Raw genomic sequence first — 14,565 nt, 5'->3', positions numbered from 1 at the left:
TCACACTGTGCAGCAACTTCTCTCTCATTGACACCACCATGTATGTAGCAGCAATTTCAACATACAATGGCCTGACTAACTCAATTTTCCCTCCTCTGGCCCTGGAGTGTAATATAAAAATAGAATCTAACACAGTTATATACATATATATGGGCACAATATGGGGTCTATGAAATATAAACCCCCAGGCCCAAAATAGTCATCCAGCTGCAGGTATATCTGAGGTTCTCTCTTAGAGGATATATCAGACATGTAAAGATGACACATAGTTAGTACATATATCAAGTCTGTAATTTCTGAAACTTGGTGCTTCATGAAACAGTAGTTTTTTTGTGAATCTGTAAGTACAGTATGTACTACATGTTACTATTTATTTATTTATTGCAATTACTGTGCTTGGTATGGATGAAGGATATGTATAACGAATCACATTCAGCAATTATTATGTAATCCATACTACATTTCACATCATGCAATGTACTGTAACCAACTAATAGTGCATGGTCCTGCTGTACAGGTACACTTAATGGCTTTGTGAAAATGTTATGTGCTTGACAAAGCAGGTGATGATAGAGCTTGATATGATGGAAGGTGGTGTATATAGCTCAGCAACTACAGTACATTAGTTTGTGTAATAAACAATGGATTCACCATTGCACCCTGGGGTGTGCCACAGCAATTAGTGTCTGGATACCTTATTATACAGTAATCACATACAACCTGTATGTAATACATGTGTACAGCATGTTGATGTAATCACCACTTGAGGTCTGTCTGTTAATTATCACAATGTAAGACCAGACACTTTTTATATTCGCTCCTTGGGTGGTATAACTTCAGTAGAATCAGTACTAACTTATATACATGTATATGTTGTAATTTTTGTGGCCATAAATTAGAATTGGAAATTCATAGGAGGCATCATAGTTGTTGAATCTTGATTTAGTTCAGTATTTAACAATTTTATCTTTTAATACCTAGTGAAATTTGAAGTCGATAGCTGTGTTTCATATGCTGAAGTTAATAAGCCACTTTTAAATATTAAATGGAAAGTAAGTTACAGTATATATAAATTAACTACTTAATAAACTTATACTGTATACTGTAAGTATGTACACATACTGTACTTTTATACATACTGTGTAGTACATAGTCACTATACATTGTATTACTTTTTTCATGGGAAAAGCAGGGAGGGAAGACTCTCCTGGGGTTCTGACACTAAACAAATAAACAAATGTGTAAAATAGTTCTAATGTTTCTGTATGTGTGTTTCCATCATTATGCATGCGCTAAAATTCATTATTGTCATTTGTCATTATACTGGCCAACAATACTGTGTTAAAGTTTTTGCTTACTGAATAAAAGTTGTAACGATTGTGTATACTGTACTTTATGCTGGTGATTGTTTAGTCGTATGAGAAAGTTTGCAGCGTTTATACTAACCACCTTTAGTGGTAAGTGAATGTTGTGTAGCCCACTCACCAATGTAAAGGAAAGAAAATGGAAGCTAGAATCTTAGAAGTGTAAACAACTCCTGAATGTTGTATACTGATCAGCCTATTACATAACAGAGAAATGGTAATGTGATGCAATAGTAGCCTAGACTGAACAGAGGTTACAGTTGCACCATCCTATATAATGCCTCCTATGAAGTGTAATAATTTGCAAAGCAATTGAGTTTTTCTTTCATGTGTGGAGGTTGTTTATCAGTGTGAGGAGACCTCCTCCAGGTGTAGTCATACTGATAAGACACATGTTCACTAGAACACCTGTTACACTCACAACAAATTAGCTCCTTGTGGGCAATCAGGACACAATAATGTATTGTACAGCCAATTAAGCACAGCTAGTACAGATACTACAAGACAGATAAGTGTGTATTCCAAGAAAATGCTGTCTTTACACATTCGTAGCTCATTAGTACCTAAGCAGAAATTAACCAGTTTTGTTGCAGACACTCCCGCTTGGTTGGGCACCTCCTATTTCAAATTTGAGTTGAATATTCCCAGCCATCTCTGAGATATGTGTCTTCAAAATTTGTCTTAGTTTCTTTGTATTTTTCTTCTTACGTATAAGTTTTCTTGTTGCACACTTTAGAAAAATTGCAATGACTCGTGTGTGCTTTAGTCAAATGACTTCAAATTTGGAGGTAAGTAAGAGCATAATGCAGCACATTCACAGCCCAATTTTCGTATAAATCAAACCAAGAACAATGGAATTATGCGTAATTTTGAAAATTGCGCAGGTGATTTGTTGTCACCCCTACAGGTTAATTCGCTTGACAGAATAACTTGAAAATCGGTCTGCACATGAAGTTACTATCGTAGTGAGAGTATTAACTAAGGAGATATAAAGCAAAACCAAACCTGTGAAAAAAGCTCGAACAAGATACTCTAATAGAACAGTCACTGAGAGTGATAAAAGGGTTTTGGTATATATGTGTGGAGGTCCCTGGTTTGAAACCTGAAGAAATTTTTTCCAATGTATTTTGCACATGTTTTACCTCTGCCACTGCTGTCAGTTGCTCACCTCTCTTAATTTCTACCAAAGTTCTGGTTTAGTCCACTAGAATGATCACTCATAGATCTATCAGTGGAAATTTTAGAACATTCTATAAAAACATTGTATTGAAGTGCTCAGAAATGCTGGAACATAACCCTGTAAGGGTCATGTTCCAGCTTCAGTTGACTTAGTACTGGAGGAGGGACGCCTCTGGGCTGTCCCCGAGATTGTGTTTCAACTCTTAGTTAATTAATACATATTTTCATGGTGTGTTTTGTTGTTGAGTGTCCTTTTATAGTGTATATAAAAATTGAAGTGCTCAGAAAAATGTGTGCTCTATTAGAGTACTATAAAAGTTATGAAAATAGCCTAAATCAAGTGTGCCGTGTGGCCTAATACAGCCGGTGTGGGTGGGCAATATACTGTACTCGTTTTATGGAACCAAGTAAATGTCTTTTTCATGTATCTGTAGCTCCATAGTGCTTGAGCAGTAATTAACTATTTCTGCTGTAGAAACTTTTCAGGGAAGGGAATTAATTTTAGTTGAATCTGCCCAGCTATCATTGGGATATACACGCCTTAAAATTTCTTATTTCAGTTCTTTGTACTTAGCTAAATACATATAGCCATATAGTCTTTGATGATTCCTGTAGTAAAGGGGGAGGAAGTATCAAGGCCAACAATAGGCTGGCTTTGGAACTTGCAATTACAGTGATATCTGCACAAAAACAGCTAAGCTGTGAAAAAGGTGTGCCTTTAAAAGCCTCGGTGAAAAAAGAATAGTGGCGGCCATGAAATTATGTTTTATTCTGACCCTAATGGCACTCCCATCCTCCCTGATCTCTAGCTAGAAGTGAAACATAGTTTTGCATGCAAAAAGAAGAAATAGAACTAACCTAAAGAGCCTACACAGACCTACAAAACACCACATGGACTGCCAGCAAACACACAATCAACCCCTAACAGGGGCCTTAACCAGAAAGCCCTGCAGTCTATTGAGCACACTGCAGGATGGGAGAATGAAGCAGAGTCCAACTCCCACAAGGGACTACCAGGCAACAAACTGAAAAGATGTAAAAATGTACAAGCATTGTAGTGGCCAAGAAATAGCTGCAATGATGTTAATACTATACTAACGAATTGTAACAATGCACACAGCCATTATTAAAATTACATCATTGCAGCTATTTCTTGGCCACCACAATACTCATACATATTTACATATTTCAGTTTGTTACCTGGTAGTCCTTTGTGGAAGTTGGACTCTGCTTCTTTCTCCCACCCTGCAGTGTGCTCAGGGCTTTCTGGTTAAAGCCCCTGTTTGGGGTTGATTGTGCATTTGCTGGCAGTCCATGCAGTGTTTTGTAGGTCTGTGTAGGCCTTTAGGTTAGTTCATCTTTTGTAGGTTTCACTATTAGTTGAAGATCAGGGAGGATGGGAGTGCCATTAGCGCTGGAATAAAAAAATAATTTCATGGTTGCCACTGTTCACCCAGACTTTTAAAGGCCACAATTTTTTCACAGCTTAGCTGTTTTTGTATTGATTATATTTAACAGATAAATGAACACCAAGGAGTGAAGAAAGTAACCCGTTGTACTTATACCTATCCAAAGTAGACCTTTAGCTAGCTAATACTTGAATTATCTGTAGCGATTGTCATGATATGTATGCATACCAGGGACTAACATACCACACTACATATTGTCTCTCACCAAGGTGGAGTCCTTTCGGAAGGAACTTATCTTTTGGTTAATTTCTTGTGTCTGTTCTTATTTTTAGTTATCTGTATAATGTACATTATGTAATTGTGTGTTATGTATGTTGTAAACTATGTACTTTAGTTGTGTTATGCATGTTATTTGTACCTTGGGGAAGCACCCTTGTACAGGCTAAGCCTTTTGGTGCAATCCTGTCTTTTGAGACAAATTAGAATAATAATAAACAACTAAATAAATAAATAATATTTGAAATTCAAATATATACATTTACCACTCAGCCATTACCTTAGGTTTTATGGACTTTCTACCACCTAGCTAGTAGTGACTGGAAGGTCAAAAGTATGTAACTTTTTTGTCAGTTGGGATTTGAGAGTATAATGACTACTCTAATAGAGTATCTTGATCTTTACAAATTACAAATGCCCTTTTGAGATACCGTAATGTGAGGAAGCTCCTTTACTTTACTACTACACCTATGACTGTTTTTATAATATTTAGGAATCTACAGTCATATTAGCAAAGCACGCTTTTCAAGAGATCATGTGATTTTTATTTGTTACTAGGTTTGCAGAAATGGTAACCCACCGCATTCATGAAAATAATTGTAAAATTAATATTATCATGGCTTCATGCATGCAATAAATATATAGCCATACTTTTTATTTATCCAATGATGTTTAGGGCTGTGTTAATGAGTGTGTTAAGCAATTAGCAAAATTCTGGCATAAAAAGTGCAATTTTTGTGAAGTGGACACAAAAATTGCACAAAAGATTGAGATACTCTAATAGAACAGTCATGTGACACGATAAAATATCAACAATACATACATAGTTAATTGTTACGGGAAGAACAAGTGGTGATTGAGATACCCTAAAAGAACAGTCACATGTGCTAAGCAACATTAGATAGCTTCTTGCTATATATGGTAAGAACAAGTGCAGATCGAGATACTCTAATAGAACAGTCACCAGTCACTTTAAGGTGAAATTGTAGCTTTGCACTTAGAAATGGTCAATTAACAAAGATTAATAAGCAAAATATATCATTATTAAGCAAAATGTGGAGCATAATAGGTGAAAAATAAAAGATATGTTGGAAAGAAAAATAGGTGGAAAATAGACTTGTCCCTATGTCATGCTCTGTCATGTACGTACATGTCGTATATCTACATACTTACTGTATGCATTTAAATTGCTTGTAGTTCACTGGAGTAGGTGATACTAGAGTCAACATTACCATTGATGGAATGAGCCAGGTTTACGGTGGGACCAATGTTACAGATATACCACTGGTTGGTAGGGGATCAGACTATGTTAATGTCACAGTGTGTCTTCCGGTTTATCCCTCATCATGCAAAGTTACCACTACAAGTATGAGTGCATTTGTGTGTATGCAGGTACATATCGTTGGAAATGCTCTTTATTTATATCGTAGCAATTAAACGATTATATGATGTTACATGGAAGAGAATCAATAACACATTGGAGTGTTCACATGTGAAATAGCTTGTAGAACACCATTAATTAGTGGATGTGCTGTTATCCTTAGCAATGGTAGAGGTGGACAATCATTAAACATGACTGGAATGATTGAAGCAATTGAACCACATTATGTCACTGTTGTTATTGACAATGTAGATCCTTTGTTGTCATACACGTTCAGTGCAAGTGTAGTGGTGACAATGAACACTACTGTTATAAATTCTACCCTTGTGAAAGGAATTATACCAGCATATAAGTTATATCATAGTTATGTTGTGCTTTACACACTTTTAACACTTAAATACTTATAGCCTTAGCTGTTCTCTGTGTACAGTATACCATCATGTGTGATCAATGGCTTAGCCTTCTTATAAGTATCGTGTCTATCAAGAAACATGTGCTAGTAAGGCCAGTGGTAAGAAATTCAAGCATGCATCATTACAGTGACTTTGCTACACAACAATATATGATGTGGCATGCAATAGTTTATTTAGTGCATGTAATTTTTGTTGTTAGGTTGCAGGACATACAGTTACTTTCATACTGCAATGAGCAACACTATTTTACATAATGAGGTTTACTGTTTAAATATCACTTGAGTGTAGTAAAAGATGGAACACCCATCACATGCATTGCCTGCATAGTTTGACACTCTTCAAAGAAACTTTCTTTTGTAGTTTTCATTTCATTTTTGTGTGCAATAAGATTTGTAAATATGACATTTAGAGTTCTGTGTGAACCTGGCACTTATGTAGTTAATATCCACACTATCTTATTCAGTGCATTTCATGACACAGTAGATGACTGGCATCTAGTTTCAAAAAACACACTGCAGTATACAATGTGTGTATATACATATAATACCACTATTATGCTTATGTGTACTGCATAGTAGGGATCATGAAGGTTTGGGTATTTCTAGTCAAAAATATCACCCTAAAAACCCAGTCTTACTTTTTCTTCATGACAGCTTGGCAGTATTGGTTAGGTATCGAACTTAAACATGCCTCCAGATAAGCACTTGCAACAAGTTTCTCTGAATTTAGTTTCCTACTGACTACTATAACTGGCTGATTAACTGAATAACTGATGCTTCCAGCCAAGCATAACTTGATCATGGTTAAGGCTACAGCTTGATTTCTTCACTGTTCGACAAAGCTTAGGCCTGAGATGTGCCTTTTGCCAAACTACAGCAGCAATGTTTTATGTTTGAGTGTGGCCTTACTGTAAGTGATAACTTTGTTACTGTATTACTACTTAACAGAAAGCAAGCACATTATTATACAAACTAAAGTACAACACTGTATATATACACACTACATAGTCTACGGTACAACTGTGGTCAGTAAGCGTTCAGATCATTATTCAGTGTAAAGTTTAAATTAGAATACATCACAACAAGAGTTGTCCATATTTTCATAGTGACTGGATCAATTACAGAGGCACTTCTTGTACTGTTCTTCATTTATAACACTGTATAACAGGCAGAAAGCTGAAAATAAAGCAGTATGGCGACTTTGCTTTTCAGTAATTGATATTCAGGGCATGAGCTCACTCACAATTATTAGCCCAATAATATGTCTGGCGCCTGATACAGTATGTGCTGGTTTACTAACAATTAATTAGGTATGTTATGAAGAAGAAGTAAACAAACAAGTACATGGAAATTAGAAATTTTACATTTAAGTAGGGATCGTAGAAGTAAAAAGAAACAAGGGAGGCCATCTACACGTGCAGCTATACAGATGTACTAGCTGACATTTAATCCCTACTTAAGTCATGGATGGCTATACTATATGGACAGGCTGTATTTAATATTATGAGAATAAATTGTCCACTAGTATAGCTGCAAGTATAGATGACCTCCCTTGTTTCATTGCTTTTTTTATTTCTATGATCTGTAAAATTTATATTCTTCCTTGTACTAATGCATTACATACCAGTTATGCATGTTAAAAAGCATCATCAATAACTTATAGGTTGTTTTACTAATTGTACAACTAATTTGCTTCTGGTTAATGTTTGTGTAGTTAATTGCAGTATGATGCTGAAACTCTCTAATAAAGCAATCAGATCTGTATACAGCAGAGTGTTTGTAGCTAACATACTTGTAATGGAGAAGTACCATGATGATATATATATGTACATAATTGATCAAAGTACAATTCTGGCAATCACATATTTCAATCTTCCCAGTATTACATTACTATACATCAAATATAAATGCTTGCTTTTTGTTTTCCAGTTGTAATCATCACTAGTAATCCAATGGACACCACAGTATGTAGTACATCAAGAAATATCATTAGAATGTCTTGTGGATTCATTGGCGCTCCCTCCACCACACTACCATATTGGAGGATTATTAGGAGAAACAGTAATGGTAGTGTTATCTAATCAAAAACAGCCAAGCTGTAAAAAAGGTGCGGCCCCTAAAAAGGCCATGGTGAAAAAAGATGTGAAATCTAAGATGGCGGCCAAGAAATGGCTGTGATGGTAGGTTAATGGTAAAAATTTTAAATAACGACAATTCAGGTGAAAATTTTTAGGGGCCACACCTTTTTTACAGCTTGGCTGTTTTTGATTAGATATCACTTCTTTTTGTATTTGTATACCCCAAAGCTGGCCATAGGCCAGCTTTGGGGCTTTTTTAACTTATCCTTTTTCTTTACCACAGGAAGAATAAAAAGACCAGAGCAGATTTTTAATACTTCAACTGTTTTGATTTTATCAGTAATTATATAAATATATTTACTACATGTCTATTATTTCCTACTGGATAACTTGTTAGCAGGTGATCTTTCTACTAAGGGACTTGAAATGTAGCTAAACTCTCTACAAGTTGATTTGTTTGTAGCTGAACTCTCTACAGGGTGATTTGTTGGCATCTGAACTCTCTACAGGGCGATCTGTTTGTAGAAGAACTCTCTACAGGATAGTTTCTTTGTCACTGAATTCTGTACAAGGTGACTTGTTTCTAGCTGACTCTCTACAAGATGACTTCCTCTAGCTGATTTTTCTACAAGGTGACTTGTATCTAGCTGAACTATCTACAGGATGATCTGTTTGTAACTGAAATCTCTACAGGGTGACTTGTTTCTAGCTGATCTCTCTATAGGGTAACTTATTTCTAGCTGAACTCTCTACAGAGTGGGTTCTTTGTAGCTGAACTCTCTACAAGATCACTTCTTCTAGCTGATCTCTCTATAGGGTGACCTGATCTCTCTGTAGGGTGACTTTTATCTAGCTGAACACTCTACAGGATGATTTTTTTGTAGCTGAACTCTCTACAGGGTGCAGCTGAACTCTATGCAGGGTGATTTGTTTGTAGCTGAACTCTCTACAGGATGGTTTCTTTGTAGCTGAACTCTCTACAAGGTGACTTGCTTCTAGCTGATCTCTCTACAGGGTGACTTGTATAGCTGAACTCTCTACAGGGTGATCTGTTCATAGCTGAACTCTCTACAGGGTGATTTGTTTGTAGCTGAACTCGCTACAGGGTGATCTGATCTCTCTACAAGGGGTGATTTGTTTGTAACTGATATCTCTACAGGTAGATTTGTTTGTAAGTGAACTCTCTACATGGTGGTTTGTTTGTAGCTGATTTCTCTAGAGGGTAATTTGTTTGTAGCTTAACTCTCTACAAGGTGATTTGTTTGTAGCTGAACTCTCTACAGGGTGATGTGTTTCTAGCTGATCTCTCTACAGGGTGATTTTTTTTGTAGCTGAACTCTCTACAGGGTGATTTGTTTGTAGCTGATCTCTCTACAGGGTGATTTAGGTTGTAGCTGATCTCTCTACAGGGTGATGTGTTTGTAATTGAACTCTCTACAGGGTGATTTGCTTGTAACCGAATTCCCTATATTGTGCCTAGTGTCTATATAGCTGATCTCTCTACAGGTTGATTTGTTTATAGCTGAACTCTCTACAGGGTGATTTGTTTGCAGCTGAACTCTCTACAGGGTAATTTGTTTGTAGCTGAACTCTCTACAGGGTGATTTGTTTGTAGCTGATCTCTTTACAGGGTGGTTTGTTTGTAGCTGAAATCTCTTGTTTCAAACTGATTTAACTGTAGGGTAACTTGTTTGTAGCTGAACTCTCTACAGGATGGTTTCTTTGTAGCTGGACTCCCTACAGAGTGATATTTTTTTGTAGCTGAACTCTATATAGGGTGATTTGTATATACCTGAACTTTCTACAGGGTGATTTGTTTACACTCTGCAGGGTGATTTGTTTGTAGTTGATCTCTCTACAGGGTTTCTTTGCAGCTGAGATCTCTACAGGGCAGCTTCTGCTAACCGAGCTCTCTCTTGTTTCTAGCTGATCTCTCTACAGAGTAACTTGTTTGTATAGCTGAACTCTTTACAGGTGGTTTTTTGCTTGCTGAATTCTCTACACTGTGACTTGTTTGTAGCAAAATTCTCTACAGAGTGACTTGTATGTAGCTGAATTCTCTACAGAGTAACTTACTTGTAGCTGAACATTGTATAAACTATAAAGTGACTTGTCTGTAGCTGAAATCTCTACAGGGTTACTTGTTTGCAGCTGGTCTCTTAGGTTAACTTGTTTGTACAGATGAACTCTCTACAGGGTAGTTTCTTTGTAGCTGAACTCTCTCCACAGTGATTTGTTTGTAGCTGAACTCTCTAGAGAATGTAGCCGAACTCTCCACAGGGTGCATGACTTGTTTATAGCTGAACTCTATTCAGTGGTGACACAGATTGGGTTTTGTGTCATATCTCCATGGTCTTTATCTCGATTCCTTTCAAACCACCAAAAGGCACTCCTACGATGGTTACTCCATCTATATAGCAATTTTCAACTCATTCCATGAAACGGTTTACCCTGTAGGCGTGACAACAAATCGATCTTGTTTTACGCGAATAATCAGTCATAAATCCTGAATCATTTTCAACTAGAGTAGGGACCATAGCACATCGATAAAAAGTACTGAAACAAGTTTGAGTAGTCCATGATATTAAATCACAGTAAAACAATAAGAAGTGTTGTATCCCTACTGTGCATTTCCGTTATGGTATCTTGAGCACATGTACAGTAGGGATATAACACTTCTTATTGTTTTACTGTGATTTAATATCATGCATGGACTACTCAAACTTGTTTCAGTACTTTTTATCGATGTACTATGGTCCCTACTCTAGTTGAAAATTCCAAATTTTTTCATGTACTTGTAAAATCTAAATAGTCTACTGTGAGATTTAAATAAGTCACTCTCTAGAGTTCCTATGGATACATATACATGAAATTGACAAGGAGAAAACATCCTGACCGCCTGGAAAACTCCTGTAAGCGTTCGAGAGTTAATCAGATGGCTGCAGGTTTGAGGCTGCGTGGGTCATGCCAGTCATGGATTTTTTTTCTTGTCAGTTTCTCCACCTTTTCTAACACACTTTATGCAACAAGTTTCAACAGGCTGTAGGACCAGGTGTCCTAAAGACCTTAGGCACTTGTGCTGTAAAGCCTTAATAAAAAATTGAAAGTGTTGAAAAAATAAACCTTCTTTCTGTACATATTCCAAAATTGTGCGTGAGTGGGAGACAATAGTGGCATATTGTACCACAAAAAATAAAAATCATAGTAACTTTAGAACAGAATAAGCTATAGACTTTCTGATTATTCTTTAGGGCAAAAGCTTCAATTTGACACCAAGTTTGTGGATTTTGGATCATACAAACATGAAATAGAGACAAAAACCAATAGTTTTTGAACATTAAATTGCCTGTAAAGGTCATCAAGGTCAAATCTGAGGTGGCTCCCCACACAAACGTTTTGCCAAGTTTCATGCTTTTATCCAAGTGCACAAAAAGGTCTTTTAAGCTTACAACCCTGAGTATGCAGACTATCGTAAATATCAAAATGATGCAGTTTTACTATTATGTGTATTTTCAAAACAATTACAAATTAGTATGGTAATATGCATGGTTTCCTTAGAGACTGTTCCACAGTTACAATACTCTGCACCAAATCAGTAACATCTTGTTGATCACCACCTATCTGGAGAACAGTCTGCTCCTCTACATACACTGATGGTTCAGATTGAATGACCTCTTTTAATTTTGAAACTACTTCAGGCTTCACTGATAGCGATACTTTACTTAGGCTTTCTAAAAACAGTTCCAGTCTGTCTTCACAAACCTTATTCCAGTCTTTAATTTTTGCATCTTTTGATGGGAACAAATGAATAAAGCTGATATTATCACTTATGTAAAAATCTATCATAACATAAAATTTTTTTAATGCTTCAAGTAGAAACAACGAATGTATTTGAACATAACATGCCACAGCATGTGGTACTTGTCGAAGTAAAGAAGCAGCTGAAGATTGCTCTTGATTTCTTAAATGATCATTTTTACTAACATAGTTCATTATTCTCTCCAGGATTGTTTTGAAGTTATCACTTGTATAGACAGGAACAGCCCAAGATTTACAACTTGTACATTTTTGTTTATACTGCTTGGAGACCTCTTGGTGAAGAAGATCAATTTTAATCTTTGCATCAGAAGATGACCACCTGCCATTACATGTTGCACATTCAAATATAGCTTCTCCTTTAACTATAAAACACTTTAAAAAGTTGGGGTCTTGGGGATCCACATGTATATTATGAACATTCATGATATCGATAATCTGTTGGCTCATTTCAGGTTCATACAGCGTAGAATACCCAACTGCAAACTGTGGTGGAACTGAGGATGCAACAGACTTAGCCATGGTGTCTCTCTGCAGTGGCAGGACACTACTCGATTCACCTAGATCAGCAACAAAGTCCAGAAACCGACGCAGAACGGAAAAATGCGGCAGTTTACGGAAAATAGATAAGTGAAAGGGTATCGTCCCGAGGAATAGCTGCCAATTACTTGACGGTACTATTTCAAGTGGTAATCAATATTAAACTTTTATGACATGAGTGATGAGTTCTGCCTGCCCGGTGTCAGACTCACGTTTTCAAATCCTCGATCGGCAAAAATGACGAGACGCCGGAGTCAGAACCAGACTATAGATTCCAGTGTAGATCAGTATACTGAAAGTCTGACGCACAGAAACACAAGTGGTCAGATCTTTGCTCACACGTAACTACTCAGAATCCAGCACATGGGCAACCAATTCTTAGGGATATCATAATAGGTACCGTATTTCAAGCAAAATAATTTGTAGTAGCGCATAAATATAACGATCCTCTTATCCCGAGCGTCTTATCCGTTTTGATCACAGTGTGGGCGTCATGTCTTTGGAGCAGCAAAGAGAGATAGATGAATATTATCGTGCTAGGATGAAGAAGCAGATGAAAAAACTGGGAGTCCCCATTCCCGGCGTCGACGATCCGTGGCCATTTGTACCAGCCATAGATCCTACTCACTGGCCTTCCCCCCGTCTCCCAGTAATTGAGCCAGTAACCGAAAATGACACAGAGATTATTCTCGATCGCGTTTTGAGTGACAGTAACATTGTAGTAAGAAAACGAGATCCAGATTACTTGAGATACTTCATTGTTAAAGTTAAAGGATGGTTCGTATGTCCAAAGTGTTACCATAAATGGATTTGTTGCAATGCCTCGGTGAAAGTTGATCTATTAGAGATGGAAGTGAAAATGTACAAACAAATATGCAGAGGAGGGGGTCCAGGACGACTATCCACTGTTGTTTACTGTAAAGCCTGGGCTGAGCTTTGCTTAACAAAGGAAGAGTTTGAAGTCATAGCAAAGACAGTTATTCAATATTATAAGCAAAGGAGAAAGGCAGGAGAAATCGTTCCTTTCTATGAATTCAAAAACACTAGACTAGACAAGAGAAAGGCAACTAGAGTTCACAGCGAAGATCTCTGTGAGAGATGCCTCGAGCTAGGTGAACCTTGTTGGTTATATTTAGTGCCTATTGTCAAACCAGTACCACAAGCAACGTCACCTTCTTTTGCCCTGACATCTCTTAGTGCTTCTTTAAAAACACTCCATGCTAATATCAGAATGGATAAGGATGAATCTGGGAAAGACTGTATTCATATACTTCCATCCAAGGAGAGCAGCAGTATTAAAAAATGGAGACTAAAGTGTGAAGCCATTGTTGTTTCATTTCTAAAGAATCGTGATCACCATACTGTATCTGTGCAACCAGACATGATCCCTAAGCTAAATGGAGTTATGAAAGAAGCTAAATCGAAACCATCTGTTTACTTAGAAAAGGAAACTGTGCTTCATGTAGTTGCAGCTACCAAACAAGATGTAGATGAACTGTTACGTAAAGTAAAGCATATTGAAAGTATAATTGCCAAAGAAAGCAGGAATAAGACCAAACCATGCATTATATTATGTTAACTATAGTGTTTAATGGTGCAGTGTTGTTTCATGATTTACCATATGAAAATTGGGGGACTACTAACAACATGCACATGAAATTGCTTACATTCAAATAATTAATATTTAAAATCTTAATCCTTCTACATTTAATCCCTCATGACAAATTTTGAGTTATGTTGTCATGATCAGGTACTTGTTTTAAGGCAGTGGATATTGAACTGAAAGTCGGTTCAACAAGCCGGGCTGTTGAACCGATAGTAAAACTTAAGACAAAATAGGGTCACTAAACGAAGAAAAAAAACCCACAAAACTCAGCTGGGGCTTCAACCCTGGACTACTGAAGCTTTAGGTAGGTGTACTAATCACTGTGCTACCACTGCTAGCTACCCACCTCCCCTACTTTTCTATCTTATATCAATGTTACTGAAATAGTAGTCTCAGTATATAGTAAGAAGAATGTACTAACCTAAAGGTGAAGAGGAACCCAAACCTAACCTAACCCAACCCTAACACTACTTTTTGCGGTCCCTAAAGTCGAATGCTCAGGGC

General features: G+C 36.9%; 1 protein-coding gene across 2 annotated transcripts in view; it reads right to left on the bottom strand.

Annotated features, from left to right (window-relative positions):
- LOC136265242 (NACHT, LRR and PYD domains-containing protein 3-like) overlaps positions 1-14,565 on the bottom strand; it is a 151,479-nt gene that overhangs the window by 98,266 nt on the left and 38,648 nt on the right. The gene's annotated exons all lie outside the window — the stretch shown is intronic.

Source organism: Dysidea avara, chromosome 1, assembly GCF_963678975.1.
Source record: "Dysidea avara chromosome 1, odDysAvar1.4, whole genome shotgun sequence".
Taxonomy (NCBI): domain Eukaryota; kingdom Metazoa; phylum Porifera; class Demospongiae; order Dictyoceratida; family Dysideidae; genus Dysidea; species Dysidea avara.
The sequence above is the reverse complement of the archived record's forward strand: the minus strand, read 5'-3'. Positions and strand labels throughout refer to the sequence as shown.